This window comes from Bubalus kerabau, chromosome 18, assembly GCF_029407905.1.
Source record: "Bubalus kerabau isolate K-KA32 ecotype Philippines breed swamp buffalo chromosome 18, PCC_UOA_SB_1v2, whole genome shotgun sequence".
NCBI classification, from domain to species: Eukaryota; Metazoa; Chordata; class Mammalia; order Artiodactyla; family Bovidae; genus Bubalus; species Bubalus kerabau.
Window position 1 is genome coordinate 68,572,357 of NC_073641.1, and position 19,019 is coordinate 68,591,375.

Sequence of the window (19,019 nt, forward strand, 5' to 3'; positions counted from 1 at the left end):
TTTGGCCACCTCATGCGAAGAGTGGACTCATTGGAAAAGACTCTGATGCTGGGAGGGATTGGGGACAGGAGGAGAAGGGGACAATAGAGGATGAGATGGCTGGATGGCATCACGGACTCGATGGATGTGAGTCTCAGTGGACTCCGGGAGTTGGTGATGGACAGGGAGGCCTGGCGTGCTGTGATTCATGGGGTCGCAAAGAGTCAGACAGGACTGAGTGACTGAAGTGAACTGAAATCATTCTTCTAGATCCCACATATAAATGATATTATACAGTGTTTATTTTTCTCTTTCTGACTTACTTCAGTCTTATGGTAGTCACTAGGTCCATTCATTTCTGTACAAATGGCAAAATATCAGTCCTCTTTTTGTCTGAGTATTCCGTTGTATAAACATACTGCATTTTCTTAATCCACTCCTCTGTTGATGGACCTTTAGGTTGCTTCTATGTCCTGGCTATTATAAATAGTGCTGCAATGAACATTGGAGTGCATGCATCTTTTTGAATTATGGGTTTCCCTGAGTATATGCCCAGGAATAAGATTGCTGGGTCTATGGTAGTTCTATTTTCAGTTTTTAAAGGAACCTTCATACTGTTCTCAATAGTGGTGAAATCAATTTACATTCCTACCAATAGTGCAATAGGATTCTCTTTTCTTCACATCCTTTTCAACATTTATTGTTTGTAGGTTTTTTGATGATGGCCATTGTGCCTAGTGTTAGATAATACCTTATCATACTTTTGATTTGCATTTCTGTAATAATTAGGATACTGAGCAGTTTTTCATGTGTTTCTTGGCCACCTGTATGTCTTGTTTTTTTTTTTTTAATTTAAATTTATTTATTTCAATTAGAGGCTAATTACTTTAAAATATTGTATTGGTTTTGCCATACATCAACATGAATCTGCCACGGGTGTACACGTGTTCCCAATCCTGAACCCCCCTCCTAACTCCCTCCCCATACCATCCCTCTGGGTCATCCCAGTGCACCAGCCCCAGGCTTCCTGTATCCTGCATCGAACCTGGATTGGTGGTTTGTTTCTTATATGATATTATACATGTTTCAATGCCATTCTCCCAAATCATCCCCCCCTCCCTCTCCCACAGAGTCCAAAAGACTGTTCTATGCATCTGTGTCTCTTTTGCTGTCTCACATACAGGGTTATCATTACCATCTTTCTAAATTCCATACATATGCGTTAGTATACTGTATTGGTGTTTTTCTTTCTGGCTTACTTCATTCTGTATAATCGGCTCCAGTTTCATCCACCTCATTAGAACTGATTCAAATGTATTCTTTTTAATGGCTGAGTAATACAAAAATATGGAACACTTCAAGAATTTGCGTGTCATCCTTGCGCAGGGGCCATGCTGATCTTCTCTGTATCGTTCCAATTTTAGTATATGTGCTGCCGAAGCGAGCACTGTATGTCTTCTTTGGAGAAATGTTTATTTAGATCTTCTGCCCATTTTGGTGGGGGGGGGGGTTGTTTGTTTTTTAATTTTGAACTACACAAGCTGTTTCTTTATTTTGGCTATTAATCCCTTCTCAGTTGTTTTGTTTGCAAATATTTCTTCCTATCCTGAGAGTTGTCTTTTCATCTTGTTTATGATTTCCTTTGCTGTGTAAATTGCAAATGTAGAGGGAATCAACAGCAGAATAGTCAAGGCAGAAGAACTGGACAAAAATTTTCAGTTCATTTCAGCTAGGTTAGCAAACATCTAGGAGTGTAATTTCTGGTTGGTATGTAGGTTAGCAAACATCTAGGACTAAAAACGTTCGCTGGTTTGGTAAGAGTACATTCAGCTTTGTAAGCAACCACCAAGCTGTCCTCCAAAGCAGCTGTGTCATTTTGCATCCCCACAAGCAATGAATGAGAGCTTTTTTGTGCTACATCCTCTCCAGCGTTTAGTATTGTTAGTGTTTTGGATTCTGGGCATTTGAATGGATGTGCAGTGGTATGTCACTTTTGTTTTAATTTGCACTCTGATCTGAATGACATATGTTATCAAGCATTTTTTCATAAGCTTGTCCCTCACTTTTTCCCTATGGGCCTAAGGGAGATATTCCTTATTCAAAGCAGAAATATTTAGCTTGCCATTATGGGAGAAATATTTTTTTTGTAGACTGTTTGGGCCAAATATTCCCTTAACACATCTTTCAAAAGTGATGGGGAATGATACTCATGCCAAGGAACATTTTCTGTTTTAGGTGCTTTCAAGATAGACAGCACTATCAGTGTTAGATCAATAGGGAGTAATCGAGGGCCTCCAGGGGATCCCAGTCGGCAATGGAGTTTTCTCAGCCATGTGGAGCCTTTGAGACCAAATCTTGCTGCTTTGCAATTGTGGGAAGCAACCAATCCAGACTGTTGAAAACTCTCCAAAGAGCTAGACACTAATTAATTTGAGATCTTCCTACAATATTGCTTCTCACATGTATATTTTTAGGTCAGGCAAGTCAGATTTTTTTTTTTTTTTTTTTTTTTTTTTTAGAGAAAAGCACTCATCACCTCATTGAGAGAATTGACTGGTTTTTTTTTTAATATATATTTATTTATCTTGCTGTGCTGGGTCTTACCTGCTGCATGTGGTTCCTTGACAAGGGATTGAACCCAGGCCGCCTGCATTAGGAGTGCAGAGTCTTAGCCACAGGACCACCAGGGAAGTCTCTGGCTTGTTTTTAATTCTGTCAAACTGAAGAATTTAATTTAGTTTCTGTGCTTGCTCCAGCAGTTTCTCTACAAGCCAATATTTATTGAGTCCTTGACATTATCTCCGAAGGACAACCTGTCAGCCACAGTGACAGATGCGAAGAGCTAAGGCCAGTGGCTCACTCCTCACCTTGCTGGGGAGATGGGATTAACACATAGGCAACAGCAGGGCCAGCAAACAGCTAAAACAGGAATGCACTCGCCAGGAGTTTCAACCTCCAGCTTGACCATGACTCTTGAGTTCCTTCTGTCTCTAGTTTGACACTGATGATTCAAGCTGTCTGCTGTGAGGCATGTCACCCTGAAGAAGGAACTCTCTCATGGGACCGCATGACAGCACCCAGTGACTGGTTGTCCAAGATCCTCAACAGTTCCTAGCAATGGTCAATGTGTGGGCACCATGGTTCCTAGATGACCCTCTCTCTTCACAGCTTGTTTTTTCCCTCCTGAAGCTTTGGCGAATAATGAACCATCGGTTCTCTGCAATGTCTGAGTCAATATTTCTAGGAATCTGGGTGAGACTCTTCCCAAATGCATCCAAGTTTGGGGAACTAGTCTGTGAGCTTCCTTCCTCCTCAGCCTCATCCCAGCCGAGCTCTGATGAGCATTACTCTGTGAAACACGACGGCAAGTGAGATGTCCTTAACATCCTGGGACTTTGTCTTTAGCCCAAGGACCCTTCAGGTTCAATCCCTGGGTCAGGAAGACCCCCCTGGAGAAGGGAATGGCTACCCAGTCTAGTATTCTTGTCTGGAGAATCCCATGGACAGAGGATCCATGGGGTCAAAAAGAGTCAGACACGATTGAGCAACTAACGAACACTTTCACTTTCGTTCTGGGTATTACATAAAACTTTTGCAAATATTCCCTCCAAAAGACAGAGTTTTGACCATCTCATTCATTCTTCCGCAACCAGCTAATTCATAGATATTAAAAAAAAAAAATCTATTCTTCCAATGGGATCTATAAAGCAACTGGGTTTGCAGCATCTTCCCAGAGGAAATGCAAAGTGAGGGAGGTACTCTGGCAAAGGGTGGGTCTCTTTGACCAGGAGGACTGCATATAGAGAATCTTCAGGAGTTCCCACCTCCCCTTTCCCATCTGGAACAGAAGCAGTGGTCACCATGGGACTTATCGCATGGGTGATGTGAACACCTAATCCTCAGCCTAATGCTAGGACCGCCCCCCCCCCGGACAACCTCCACATCCCGTCAGTTCTCCATGCTCCAGGCCTGTTGAATTCATCCCGTTTCATTTCTGGTGGGATAGAGAGCTCCTTCATCCTTCCTGAATTCAGGTGAATAGTGTTCAACCTTTCATGCTCTTCCCTATAGACAGACACCTGTCCACTTGCCAACAGATGTCTAGACAGGCCACTAAATGCTGAGGGACTTTTACACTGGTTCATTAGACATATCTTCATTTTAGGTAAAAACTGACTGCCTTAGGAGATCTAGGAATTGAAGAAGTTTCTGCCTAATATTTCATTTGTGTTGCATTTGACAAAGATGAGGATACGATGTCAGTCACACAGTCATGTCTGACTCTTTGAGACTCCATGGACTGTAGCCCACCAGGCTCCCCTGTCCAAGGAATTCTCCAGGCGAGAATAGTGGAGTAGATTGCCATTCCCTTCTCTAGGGTATCTTCCCAATCCAGGGATCAAACCTGGGTCTCCTGCATTGCAGGCAGATCCTCTACCGTCCGGGCCACCGAGATGAAGCTTTTATAAATGAAGGTGAACATTCTGAAATATTTCCTCTGAATTCCATTAGTCGGTGGCAATATAAATATGACTTCCCAGTCCCATTTTCTTCAGGGAAGAGTAGAGAATCTCATCTTTAAAAACCTGGGAAAATGGCCTGCTTTCAACAGTTTTTAAACTGGCTCTTAGTTGATTGATAGTATTATTAATAATTACATTCCATCATTCTGTGGCCAAGGTCCTAGAAGTTCAGAAAAAAACTATTTTACTGACTTGCCATTTCCATGTACTTTCTTCTGACAAATTATGTTTTGAAATGACTTAAAGCAGCAAGGACATTGTGGCCAATGTCATTGTGGTGTCAATGTGGCCAGGACATTGTGGTGTTAGCCCTGGAGTTAGAACAGGCAAAAGGTTCAGTTCAGGTTCAGTTCAGTTCACTCAGTCATGTCCGACTCTTTGCAACCCCATGAATCGCAGCACTCCAGGCCTCCCTGTCCATCACCAACTCCTGGAGTTCACTGAGACTCATGTCCATCGAGTCAGTGATGCCAGCCAGCCATCTCATCCTCTGTCGTCCCCTTCTCCTCTTGCCCCCAATCCCTCCCAGCATCAGGGTCTTTTCCAATGAGTCAACTCTTTGCATGAGGTGGCCAAAGTACTGGAGTTTCAGCTTTAGCATCATTCCTTCCAAAGAAATCCCAGGGCTGATCTCCTTCAGAATGGACTGGTTGGATCTCTTTGCAGTCCAAGGGACTCTCAAGAGTCTTCTCCAACAATTCTTCGGCGCTCAGCCTTCTTCACAGTCCAACTCTCACATCCATCCATGACCACTGGAAAAACCATAGCCTTGACTAGACAGACCTTTGTTGGCAAAGTAATGTCTCTGCTTTAGTGGCGACAGGACTGGAAAAGGTCAGTTTTCATCCCAATCCCAAAGAAAGGCAATGCCAAAGAATGCTCAAACTACTGCACAATTGCACTCATTTCACACACTAGTAAAGTAATGCTCAAATTTCTCCAAGCCAGGCTTCAGCAATACGTAACCGTGAACTTCCAGATGTTCAAGCTGGTTTTAGAAAAGGCAGAGGAACCAGAGACCAAATTGCCAACATCCGCTGGATCATCGAAAAAGCAAGAGAGTTCCAGAAAAAACATCTATTTCTACTTTATTGACTATGCCAAAGCCTTTGACTGTGTGGATCACAATCAACTGTGGAAAATTCTGAAAGAGATGGGAATACCAGACCACCTGATCTGCCTCTTGAGACAAAAGGTAGTCTTATAAAATTTGCTGGTTCTTTCTGAGGTTAAGAAGATGTCTTGACACATACATATTTGTCTTAGTTGTTTTGACAAGTTCTTTGTCCCCAGTCAACTGCAGTTTTCAAAAAAACAACAAAAAAAGCACACCATCCTACTCTGTATAATTGCTATCAGTTATCTATTGCTACATAACAATGATACCACAAAATTTAAGGTACAAAACAACACACATTTATGACCTTACAGTTTCTGAGGGTTGGGACTCTGGGCACAGCTTAGCAGGGCCCTCTGGTCAAGGTCTCATCAGCTGCAATCAAGGTGTCCACTGGGCTGGAGTCCCATCAGAGACTCTGCTATCAAGGCTCTTCTTCCAAACTGGTATGCTGGCTGGCAGCTTCCAGTTCCTGTGGTTGTAGGACTGTGGGCTTCTGCTTCCTGCTGTGAGTCAGCTAGAGGCCATTTTCAGCTCCCATCATGTGGGCCTTTCCATAGGGCAGATTCCACCATGGCAACTGGCTTCTTCAAAGCCATCGGGGGAGCATCTCACAAGGTAAGTGTTACAGTCTTATGTGCCCTAATGACTAGTAAAGAAATTGAATCAGAAGCCAAAAGCTTCCCAAGAAACAACATCTAGGACTAGACAGCTTCACTGATGAATTCTACCAAACATTCAAGGAAGAATTAATACCAATCCTTCTTAAACTCTTTCAAAAAATAGAAGAGGGAGTTACTCTTTGGAACTCATTTATGGGGCCAACATTACTCTAATACCAAAACCAGGCAAGGGTGCCACAGAAAAAAAGAAAATTACAGGCCAATATCACTGATGAATATAGACAGGAAAAATTCTCAAAAAATATTAGCAAACCAAATTCACCAATGCATTAAAAGTATCATACACCATGAACAAGGGAGGGTTATTCCAGGGGTGCAAAGATGATTCAATATCCTCGAGTCTGTCAATCTGATACACCACATTAAACAAAATGAAGGATAAAAATATACGCCACATGTATACCTGTGGCGGATTCATACAATATTGTAAAGTAATTAACCTCCAATTAAAATAAATAAATTTATATTTTAAAAAATCAGCTCAATAGATGCAGAGAAAGCATTTGATGAAATTAAACATCCATTTGTGATAAAGACTCTCAACAGAGCAAGTATAGAGGGAATATACCTCAACATAAAAAAGCCATAGATGACAAGCCTACAGTAACATACTCAGTGGTGAAAACCTTCTCTTCCAAGATCAGGTACAAGATAAGAATGCTCACTCTCACCACTTTTATTCAACCTATTATTGGAAGTCCTAGACCAAGCAATTAGGCAAGGAAAAGAAATAAAAGGAATCAAGTTTGGAAAGGAAGAAGTAAAACTGTCATTATTTGCAGAGGACATAACATTAAATATAGGACAACCCTAAGACTCCATCAAAAAACTATTAGAATTAATAAACAAATTCAGTAACACTGCAGGATATAAAATCAACACACGAAAGTCTGTTGTAGTGCTCGCTTTGGCAGCACATATACTAAAATTGGAACGATACAGAGAAGATTAGCATGGCCCCTGCGCAAGGATGACACGCAAATTCATGAAGCACTCCATATTTTTACACCAATACAGTATACTAATGCATATATATGGAATTTAGAAAGATGGTAACGATAACCCTGTATGCGAGACAGCAAAAGAGACACAGATGTATAGAACAGTCTTTTGGACTCTGTGGGAGAGGGAGGGGTGAGATGATTTGGGACAATGGCATTGAAACATGTATAATATCATATAAGAAATGAATCGCCAGTCCAGGTTCGACGCAGGATACAGGAAGCTTGGGGCTGGTGCACTGGGATGACCCAGAGGGATGGTATGGGGAGGAAGATGGGAGGGGGGTTCAGGATTGGGAACACGTGTACACCCGTGGCGGATTCATATTGATGTATGGGAAAACCAATACAATATTGTAAAGTAATTAGCCTCTAATTAAAATAAATAAATTTAAATAAAAAAAAAAAGAAAGTCTGTTGTGTTTCTGTACACTAATAACAGGCTATCAGAAAGAGAAATTAATCCCATTTAACAACTGTATCAAAAAGAATAGAAAACCTAGGAATAAGCTTAACCAAGGAAATGAAAGACTTGTATATTGAAAACTACAAGACATTAGTGAAAGAAATTGAGGAAGACACAATGGAAAGATATTTTATGCTCATAGATTGGAAAAATCAGTATTAAAATGTCCATACTACCAAAAGCAATCTACAAATAAATGCAATCCCTGTTAAAAACTCCAATGGCGTTTTCACAGAAATTGGGCAAACGATCTTAAAATTTGCACGGCACCCCAAACAGCCAAAGAAATCTTGAAAAAGAACAAGGTTAGAGGCACCACACTTCTTGAGTTTCAACTGTATCACAAAGTTATGCTAATTATGCTATTGACACAAAAACTATGGATTCGGCTCTAGATTTTGTGGAAGCTTGACTCAAAGGAGTTTTTTTTTTTGAGCTGAAAGTCTTCTCCAACTCCCCATGAAAGTGAAAGTGAAGTCGCTCAGTTGTTCCCGGCTCTTTGCGACCCCATGGATAGTAGCCTGCACCAAGCTTCTCCGTCCATGGGATTTTCAAGGCAAGAGTACTGGAGTGGGTTGCCATTTCCTTCTCCGGGGAGCCTTCCCAACCCAGGGATCAAACCCAGGTCTCTCACATTGTAGACAGACGCTTTACCGTCTGAGCCACCAACAAGGCATAGTAACTGCCAATCACAGAGTATGAGTTGTAAGTATGTATGGGAAGTGGGCTTGATCCATAGGCACTGTCCCTGACCATGGGCTTACTGGGGAAGGTGTGGAGGCTGACTGGAGAGGGCTTCCCTACCGGGTTGACCTGTTGGGTATCCATCGCCTTTGGCATTTCTCTTCTCTCAGAGGTGTAATGCCAAGAGGGTCCCACCCATAAGACATGTTTCTAGGGATGGAATTAGCGGGCAGAGTGATTCAAATTGCTGTGCCTTGGACCCTGGGGAAGACATTCTCCCCTGAATCTAGCAGACATGAAAGTCACAGGAGGAGTCTGAGAAGAGAGGAAACCCGGCCCTGGAGAAGCATTCTTGACGTGGGCACAGTATAGTAAGCCCTCTGTCTTGCTAAATTTCAGATTTAGCCAAGATAGCCACTGGATGGTTTTTCCTCACAAAGAACTGAGCAGATAGCTGATGACTAAGGCTGTGCAGTCATGGGACAGAGGAAACTGGAACAGGGGTGGTTTGGATGCAAAGCAGGTAAAAGGTAGAGAGAGAAGTCCCTGCCAGGGAGAGTGCCATTTGCTGCCAGGTCAAGCCAGGAGAAGCCTGGCATTGCACACTGGCGGGGTGGGTGCTGGAAGGACTCTGAATCAGTAAAAGAACAGGATCCTCTGCTGGGGCTAAGGGACGGTCACTTGGGGTTAAAACAAAGAAGGCAGCTGGCAATCATGAAAGATGACAGTTTCTAGAATACCACCTGACTTCAGCCCCTTCAAGAGAAACCAGTCCTAAGTTGTGGGCTGTACCTTGCACAACAGCAGGACTTAGCCACAAGGCTGGAGGGCAGAATGAAAGCAAGCAAGGGCAGCATGGGAAGCCTGGTCCCTTCCAGCCCTGGGCACAGGGAAGGGAGGAAGGAAGAAACCTGCAGACCTGCCCCCGGGGGCAGGAGTGGATGAGCAGGAGAGTGCAGTGGGAACGGGCCTGGGCCCCTGTCCCAGCCCTGCGGCGGCTGCAGCAGAGTGATTTTGGCAGAGGGCACCCAGGTGTGGGCGAGCGGGCAGCTCACAGGAGCCAGGGATGGGCACCTGGGTCCCCCAGGGTCCTGAACCAGGAGGGAGGGCTGCCCTCTTCAGAGAAAGAGGCTGCCAGAGGGGAGACTGCAGTCCCAGGGCCAGCCTCCTGCCGGGGCTGGGTGGGCACCGGGGTCCCACACTGAACCTCAGCTTAGAGCTGGTCCCAGTGGGGGTGGGGGAACTCATGTTCAGTTGGAAAAATGAAGACAGTGGAGCCTCCCCAGGGGTGTTGCAGAAGGCTCAAGGACCCAGGGACTCCTGAATCACACTGGGGCTTTAGACTTCTTTGGCAATCTTGGTTTCATAGCCCACACACACCCCTAATCTCGCTAGTGACGCTGGTTGGGGCTGAGCTAGCACTTTGAGAATAAGGTCAAGTAACAGACCAAAGAGGCAAGTGTGTGAGCCCCGAGCTGGCCCAGGGAGGTGTTGACGCTTCTGAAAGTTGCTTCTGTCAAAGAGGGACCCCAGGGGACACCCCACAGGTTGCCGTGTGCATGCCCTCACTTGCTTCTGAGGGTGCAGGCTTCCAAGACTGTTATGGGTCCGAAAATACTCAGGCCAGCTGTGTTTGGCAATAAACTTGAGTGACCTCCAGCCAGAGGCAGCGAAAGGCACAGGGTCCAGGTTGTCCATGTGAAAGCCACAAACCCCCTACAGGACACAAGTTTCAGGTCCTTTGGTCCATGTCATCCCGTCCAGACTTTCTCTTAAGCATGGAGCTTTTCTACCTTGGCTTTTGTGCTGAGTGACCAGCAATGTGGGAGTTGTTTTGTTCATCTAACAAGTGTGTTTTGAGCCCTGACTCCGTCCCAGGTTCCCAACCAGGTCTTCAGGTGGATCTTGATGGATGAGCCCCTGAGGCAGCACTGTTGGGAGGTGGAGTGGATATAATGTAAGCCAGGAAGACCAAGCTGTGTGCACATGTAACCCTTGGCACCCAGCTCCCAGGGCATTGATCAGCCTGAGGTGGATGGAACACTTGAGGTTGCCGTCTCTGTTTATGAGGGCTGCTAGCGTGCTTTCCGGAGAAGGCAATGGCTCCCCACTCCAGTACTCTTGCCTGGAAAATCCCATGGACGGAGGAGCCTGTTAGGCTGCAATCCATGGGGTCGCTAAGAGTCGGACACAACTGAGCGACTTCACTTTCACTTTTCACTTTCATGCATTGGAGAAGGAAATGGCAACCCACTCCAGTGCTCTTGCCTGGAGAATCCCAGGGATGGGGGAGCCTGGTGGGCTGCCGTCTCTGGGGTCGCACAGAGTCGGACACGACTGAAGCGACTTAGCGTAGCGTGCTTTCAGAAAACACTTGGGAAAATGCCAGAGATTTCTATCCTAATAAGGCATAAGATTTTATCAGAGGAAGATTGGCCTGCAGAAAGTAAGGAAGAAGAGTTAACCCTCTGGACCTTGAATGAGGTGGTTGGTGAATCAGCCTTCTGTGTAAATAACGAGCAATCACCCATTTGATGTCTGAATCCTTTCAGCATGTTAACAATCAGCCTCCTGGTGTTGTTGAATATGTGTCTGACAGCCTCATACACCATCATCCCCATAACACAATCTGCAAATGCTTTTCTGATGCATCAGAGAGTGATTTTGTGAGGAATTCTAAGGGCATATGTTAAAAATAAAATAGAAAATTACTCTTCTCTCTTTCCCTGTGGTTTGGAAGAGATGTGTCTTTACAGGATAAGATCATTTTTGGACTAGCTTTTTTAATAAAGAAAAAAAAAAGAGGGTTAAATGCTGTTTTCTTTTTAAATACAGGACCTTCAATGCTGTTAATAAAGATTATATTCTTAGTAAGTATTTGCTTCTGTCTGGTCAAACCATTTTGCATTGTACTTGGAGGAGCTCCACATTGAGCAGTCCCAGTTTTAAATGATTAGAAGAAAATGGAGCACTATTTAATGGAGGGAGATAAATAAGTTATGACTTCTGAATCTCACAGAGAAAAATGTTCATTCTCATTTACTACTTGAGTAGCTTCAAATCTCTAGAAAGAACAGGACACTGTGAATAATGGTGCATGCGCACTCTGTCCTCTGTGGTGGTGCTGAGCCTTTGAAAATGGAATTGTTGTTATTTATCCAAATTGAAAATGTATTTTCTTTTTAAATACAGCACCTTAAATCTAAATTATGTTTTGCCTGCCAACTTGGACTGGAGTCTCTTATGGTATTATGGTTGTAGTGTGTGATAAATGATTTCCAAGTCCTTTAGTATCACGTTTTTAATTCAGCATGCCATGGGATGAAGACTTCTGAGCTTTGACAATGAAGGAAAGCCTTCACTAATTTTAAGTCTTTTAGGCAAGGTAAGTATTAGGAACATAACTTCTAAAATGTGCAAGTGTGTGTTTACTAAATTTGCACTGTGAATGGTCTTCACAAAGAACAAGGAAAAAATTTGAGAAATTTAATTACTGTTTATAATCAACATTTCCTAAAATTCAGTAGAAATTCAGTGAATGGTCGTCACAAAGAACAAGGAAAAAATTTAAGAAATTCAATTACTGTTTATAGTCAACATTTTTTAAAATTCAGCTTAACTTTCAAACTCAGAATTGAGACTAAAGGGTATGTTAAAGGTTTTTTTATATTTAGATAGATGGTATGTGGTGGGCCAACAGTGCTTGCTGTTCATGACCAAATAGTGATTAAAACATAAGACTGGGCTTCTCTGGTGGTCCAGTGGTTAAGAATTCAGCCTGCGGTGCAGGGGACATGGGTTTGATCCCTGGTCTAGGAAGATGCCACATGCCAAGGAGCAGCTAAGCCCATGTGCCACAACCACTGAGCCTGAACTCTAGAGCTGGTGCTTCCCAACAAGAGAAGTGGCCGCAGTGGGAAGCCTGCATACCTTAACTAGAGAAAGCCCACATGCAGGAACAAAGACTCTGCACAGCCAAAACTAAAAAAAATCATAAAAAAAAGTGAGATGTTTGGTCTTTAGTTAACATTAACTATTTGACAATCCAAAAAGAAGAGGAGGAAAAAATGGAAGGGAAATAGAAAAAGAACATAAGAACGAAAGGAAGAAATGAAAAAAGGGGTAGGGTGAGGAGAGAGAGAAAGAGAAAAAAGAAAGGAAGGAAATTGCTTTTCTTCTAAAGTGGTCTTGACAGTTTCTATTCCCGCCGGCCATGTGCGTGTGACTCCGAGCTGCTTCAAGTCCTCCCAGACACTTGGCATGGTCGGATTTTAATCAGAGCCTTGCTATCACATGTGTGGGGGTATATTTGTGGTTTCCTTTAAAAATGCAGCCTTTCATGGGAATTCCCTCGCCATCCAGTGGTTAGGACTCAGTGTGCAGGGACCCGGGTTCCATCCCTGGTCAGGGCACTAAGATTTCTCAAGCTGTGAGCCATGGCCAAAGAAAAAAATTAAAGAAAGAAAATTCGAAACCACTAGCCTTTCATCTTCCACTCCTCGATGTTCATCATACTCATCCCCACCCCCACATTTGTCTGGGGCAGATCCTCCTCTCCTCTCCTCGTGACTGCCCAGCCGTCTCCAGTTCCTGCCATCTCCTCTGCATCTGGCTCACCGCGATGGAGAAACCACGGCAGCCCCCAGGTCCGACGTGGTCCCTTTCCCACTCAGACACCTCCGGTGGGCCCTGAACGACGGAACTTTCGTCCTTTGGCTGGTGCATGGTGTCCTCTTCATATGCTCCTCTCCTGTGTTATCCTAGCCCCTCCCTACTCCCCCTTTCTCACTTTATTTCCACCAACTTTGGACTAAATTTGGTCCCAGAAGCTTCCTTGCCCTTCACTCTTCTGGCCTCTATGGGTATGGGCTCAGCCCAGAATATTTCTTCCTGAATTGTAAAAAAAAAAAAAATGCTGTATTCTCTGAGCAGATTGAGGGCCCTCTGTTCTTCTCCATTTCTCATAACGCAAACATTGCCTTGTATTTTCCTTCTGCACCAGACCTGCGGTATGGTGTTCACACGAGACCCCAGATCTGCTGGGGTTAAAACTGCATTGTGGGACTTCCCTGGTGGCACAGTGGATAGCAATCCACCTGCCAATACAGGAGACATGGGTTCGATCTCTGGTCCAGGAAGATTCCACATGCTGCAGAACAACTAAGCCCATGTGCCCCAACTACTGAGCCCCTGCTTTATAGACAGAGCCACAACTACGGAGCCCGAGTGCGGCAACTCCTGAAGCCCTAGTGCCTAGAGCCCGTGCTCTGAGGCAAGAGAAGCCTCCACAGTGAGAAGCCTGAGCACCACAAGGAAGAGTAGCCCACACTTGCTGCAACTAGAGAAAGCCCATGCAAAGCATCAAAGATCCAGCACACCCCAAAATAATAAATACATAAAATTACTTTAAAAACTGTACTGTGCCCTTTATGTGTGTGTTCAGTTGCTGAGTCATGCCCGACTCTTTACAGCCCCATGGACTGTAGCCCGCCAGGCTCCTCTATCCATGGGATTTCCCAGGCAAGAATTGTGGGGTGGGTTGCCATTTTCTACTCTAGGACGTCTTCCCCACCTGGGATCGAATTGCCCATCTTGCATTTCCTGCATTGGCTGGCAGATTCTTTACTGAAGGCTCTTTACTGAAGGCTCTTCCCAGAGCCACCTGGGAAGCCTGTGCCTTTTAACCCCCTTGTCTAATACAGTGCTTGGCCACGGTGGAACACAGGTTACTCCAGAGATGTACTGAGTCACCTCATCCTGGTTTTTCTCCCTTGGGATACAGCGATACAGTGTCTGCCACCCATTACACTCCTTCATTCAGTGTGCAAGAATGGTCATCAAATCTCAAAAGCGCTCTCAGCAACCTGTGCTGCCTCTAATCCCCCAAAAAGATGGCAACAAAAGAAAGTGTGAGACCCTCTGTCCTAGGAACAGAGGGCTGCCTGCGGGGAGCTCTCCATGGTCCTGGGAGTCTCCTTGTGCCTGGGGGGTCCGACTCAAGACACGCCGCGATTACTGCCCACCTTCTCCTTTCCTCTTCACAGCATCTTGACTTGACTTTCCTCACCATCCAGACTCCACTGTCCATTTCTGTATTCTTTTCTTGTTTAACGAAAATATAAAAGAACACATAAAACCACAAAGTAAAATATAGCCACCCAGCATGAGTATTAATACTTGAAAAATAGATGTGATGTATTTGCTTTAGATGTTTAAAACAAAGAAGAAAAAGTACCCATTCTGGAACACTGAAGTCTTCTTGATTCCCGGCTGAGTTCCAGTCTCTCTTGTCTTTGAAGATCAGAGATGTTGCTCCCAGTCAGGGACTTCTGGGTGTCCAATCCGTGTTTAGACTTCCATTGCCCACTGTTCTCCACAGATAAATTGCTCTGTGTTTCCCTCTCAACTTGAAACTCCGTATCACTCTGTGGTGGTTGTTTTCCCCTTGCTTCTTCCCTTCATCAGAAAGCTAACCCCGGCTTCTTGTCTAATCTGAGTTCCCCTAGTTTCAAATGTACAATCAAATGTGAGGCCTCCTACATGGTGCTGTGTTGTCCTGTTCTTGGTCTTCAGTTATATTTTCTAGGACAACCTTGATGTAACCTTCTACCTCTTCTATCAAATTCTCATTTTCTGAGTTACTAGATTCACTGTTCTCCAATAATTTCATTTACACATATTGTCTTGTGAGTGTAATAATGTATTTTTTAAGCTTGAGATATAAGGGACATACAATGAACTGCATATACTTAAGAGTGTATAATTTGATGCATCCAGCTGTGGATTCTTCACACAATCAACCCCAAAGATTTCCTTATGCCCTTTTGTAAGATGCCATCCCCTGCCTGCATTCCCAGGCAAATGTCTATCTGCACACAATGAAGTTGGCACTCATTAACTGGCTTCTTTCAGCAAGCAAAATGATTCTGAGATATATTCATGCTGTTGTGGAGATTCATACTGGATTCCTTTTTAGTACAGGGTAGTATTCCATGTATGGCCACACAACAATATGTCTAAACCATTCATCTGTTGGTGGACAATTGTATTGTTTCTAGTTTTTGGTATTATAAATAAAACTGCTGTGAATATTCATGTAAAAGTTTTTGTATAGATATTTTTTTTTTTCTTGAGTAAATGCCTAGGAGTGAACTGTTTGAATCATGCACGAAGCATATGTTTAACTTTTTAACAAGCTGTCACAGTGCTTCCCAAGGTGGTTAGATCGTCCCCCATTCCCACTAGCAGTTTGTGAGGGTTCCTGGGCTTCCACGTGCTTGCCAAGCCTTGGTTGGTCATCCTTTTTAATTTCAGATATTCCAAGAGGTGGGTAGAGGTATCTCATTGCGGCTTGACTGGTGTTTTCCTAGTGATGGAAGATGGTAAGCATCTTTGCATGTGCGTTTTGCCATTTGTACATATTCTTTGGGGAAGTGGCCATTCAAACCTTCTGCCCATTAAAAAATATTTAAAATATTATTGAGATTTGAGAGGTCTTGACATATCTGGATATAAAACGTCCATCGGATGTGGTTTGTCAGCCTCCATCAGCCACCCACCCCTTCACGGCGCTGAGTCACATTTCAGTGCATGATAACCGTCCCACACATGTCCACTCATCTGTGCATGCTGAGTTGCCCAGATGTCACAATTCAAAAAACAAAAAAAACAAAAAACATCTCCCTTTTGTTCCTGCAATGAGGTTTTCTCCAGAGCTGTTTGCTTTTCATGACAGGGACTTTTCTAAGTATCTGGCGATTCTCGGTCATCAGTTCACACCTTTAGAAAAGGACCAGAAAAGCAGAGCACGAGCTGTCACTAGGCGGCAATACCACCCCACGCGGGTTCCCACACAGCCCAAGGCAGAAGGTGGCAACCACCACGCTACATGGCATGGTTCCTGAAGACCCAAACGTGGAGGCCTTTTTTCCTAGGATGCAAGCACCTATTTGCTCCGGCTCTCCCTGGAGAGGCCTCCCAGCCCTGCCCCCACCATGCTTCTCCCCTGGGGATGGGCACAGAGCTGATTTCTGGGCTCTGCGTCCTCTTTACGAGGAGCAGGGGGAGCAGGCACTGTTACCCGTTCTATGCAGTTGGCCCTCCACCCTCCCATCAGCTCTGGCATTTAGGGACGACCACCATCACAGCCCCAGGTGGCACAAGTGGTAAATAACCCGCCTGCCAAGGCAGGAGATGTGGGAGACGTGGTTTCGATCCCTAGGTCAGAAAGATCCCTTGGAGGTGGGCATGGCAACCCACTCCAGTATTCTTGCCTGGAGAATCCCCATGGACAGAGGAGCCTGGTGGGTTACCGTCCACGGGGTCTCAGAGTCGGACACGGCTGAAGTGACTGAGCACGCGTGCATATCACAGCGCCTCTACTCGATTCTACCTGTCGCCACTCCCACACGTGCTGTGGATATGCTGCAATGACTCAATCTCATTTTCCTGACGGGGCCAACCCCAATCCTTAAACTCCTTCACAGGGACTGTAATGGGGGTCAAAATGCGGCAGAGCGAAGTAAAAGCATATGTTCAGCTTATCATATTTAACTGGGAACTTCTAAGTGTACTCCTAAAAATATAAAACCATTCCTTGGACGCTTGGTGCTCAGTCGTGCCCAGCTCTCTGTGGCCCTTTGGATTGTACCCCGCCAGGCTCCTCTGTCCATGGAACTTTCTAGGCAAGAATACCAGAGTGGGTTGCCATTTCCTCCTCCAGGGGATCTTCTTGACCCAGGGATCGAACCTGAATCTCCTGTGTCTCCTGCAATGCATGTAGATTCTCTACCTGCTGAGACACCAGGGAAGCCCCAAACCATTCCTAAGGATGCTTAAAAAAAAAAAAAAGAACTCTCCTTTCCAGATCACTATAGAAAGTAAACAAAAGAAGCTGCAAACAAGTAATAAAAGCATAAAATATGATAAAAGAACATTTCAGTGTAAAAGAACATTTCAGTTAGTAAAAGAATTTGAGCTTTAAGTGGCAAAGTCCATTTGTTAGGTTGGTAAAGATAACTGAAACAAAAGATTTTTAAAATTTGGAATGAGGAGACAGGTAAAGAAATGTCAGATGAACTTATCAACAAAAAGAGCTTTGTGGCCATCTTTTAATCAAAGTAGAGTTAAGGCACGGAGAAGGCAATGGCAACCCACTCCAGTACTCTTGCCTGGAAAATCCCATGGATGGAGGAGCCTGGTAGGCTGCAGTCCATGGGGTCACGAAGAGTCAGACATGACTGAGCGACTTCACTTTCACTTTTCACCTTCATGCATTGGAGAAGGAAATGGCAACCCACTCCAGTGTTCTTGCCTGGAGAATCCCAGGGACGGGGGAGCCTGGTGGGCTGCCGTCTATGGGGTCTCACAGAGTCGGACACGACTTAGCAGTAGCAGCAGCAGCAGCAGCAGAATTAAGACAAAAAGCATGCAGCAGGTAGCTTATCTTATACTGATAGCAGGTACAGATTATAGAGTGAAAAACTATGAAAAACAGCATCAAAACATAGAGCAAGAACTGTCTGAAGTAAAATGAAAACGTGATCTGGAAGAAAAGGTTGCAGAGAATGCTAACAGTATAAATACTGTATCTGAATTAACCACAGAGCAAATGGTACCAATGTTTAAAATGATGTATTTTATAAAAAAAGGTTTGAGGTTACAAAGGAAAACTCAGATTCCTCAAAGGAGAAATTGCACAGATAATAATCTCCAGTACACCCACACATGGGAAAAGAACAAAAAAAATGTTTAAATAAAATTCCCCCAAATGGTTGAAAAGTAAAAAGCACCACTGCAAACAAAAAGACTGGTTTTCCAAAAGCATTTAGATCAGGGCTTCTGTGATAGTCCAGTGGTGAAGAATCCCCTTGCAATGCGGGGGACACTGGTTCGATCCTGGCCCGGGAAGACTCCACATGCGTGCCTCATGGCTCCTGAGGCCGGAGCTCCGTGCTCCCGAACAAGAGAGGCCGCTGTAATGAGAAGCCTGAGCACTGAAGCTCGGGAAAGACCGCATGCTGCAACCAGAGACCCAGCACAACCAAGAATAGATAAATACATAAAAAGCTAGAGTAAAACAGACAAAAAAAGATAAGCATTGAGAGCAACCAGTGAAGAGCTGCAAGATCAGAATGTCCACGTGAACCTAGTCTTAGCCTGTCATCTCCTCTACACCGGCTGGGAAATCCTTGTCTTCCTTTCTCATCTGTGTGAAGTGAATTTGAAAATCCAACTGAAGCCGATTATACAGAGTGAAGTAAGCCAGAAAGAAAAACACCAATACAGTATACTAACGCATATATATGGAATTTAGAAAGATGGTAATGACGACCCTGTGTACGAGACAGCAAAAAAGACAGTGATGTATAGAACAGTCTTTTGGACTCTGTGGGAGAGGGAGAGGGTGGGATGATTTGGGAGGATGGCATTGAAACATATATAATATCATACATGAAACGAGTCGCCAGTCCAGGTTCGATGCACGATTCTGGATGTTTGGGGCTGGCGCACTGGGACGACCCAGAGGGATGGTATGGTACGGGGAGGGAGGTGGGAGGGGGGTTC

General features: G+C 44.4%; 2 non-coding genes across 2 annotated transcripts; one reads left to right on the forward strand and one right to left on the reverse strand.

Moving 5' to 3' along the window:
• Positions 1 to 1,320: 1,320 nt before the first annotated feature.
• Positions 1,321 to 1,427, reverse strand: LOC129633472 (U6 spliceosomal RNA). The gene has a single exon (XR_008705057.1). It is a non-coding gene; the product is annotated as a U6 spliceosomal RNA (small nuclear RNA).
• A 5,773-nt stretch (positions 1,428 to 7,200) lies between these two features.
• LOC129633471 (U6 spliceosomal RNA) lies at positions 7,201 to 7,307 on the forward strand. The gene has a single exon (XR_008705056.1). It is a non-coding gene; the product is annotated as a U6 spliceosomal RNA (small nuclear RNA).
• Positions 7,308 to 19,019: the final 11,712 nt, after the last annotated feature.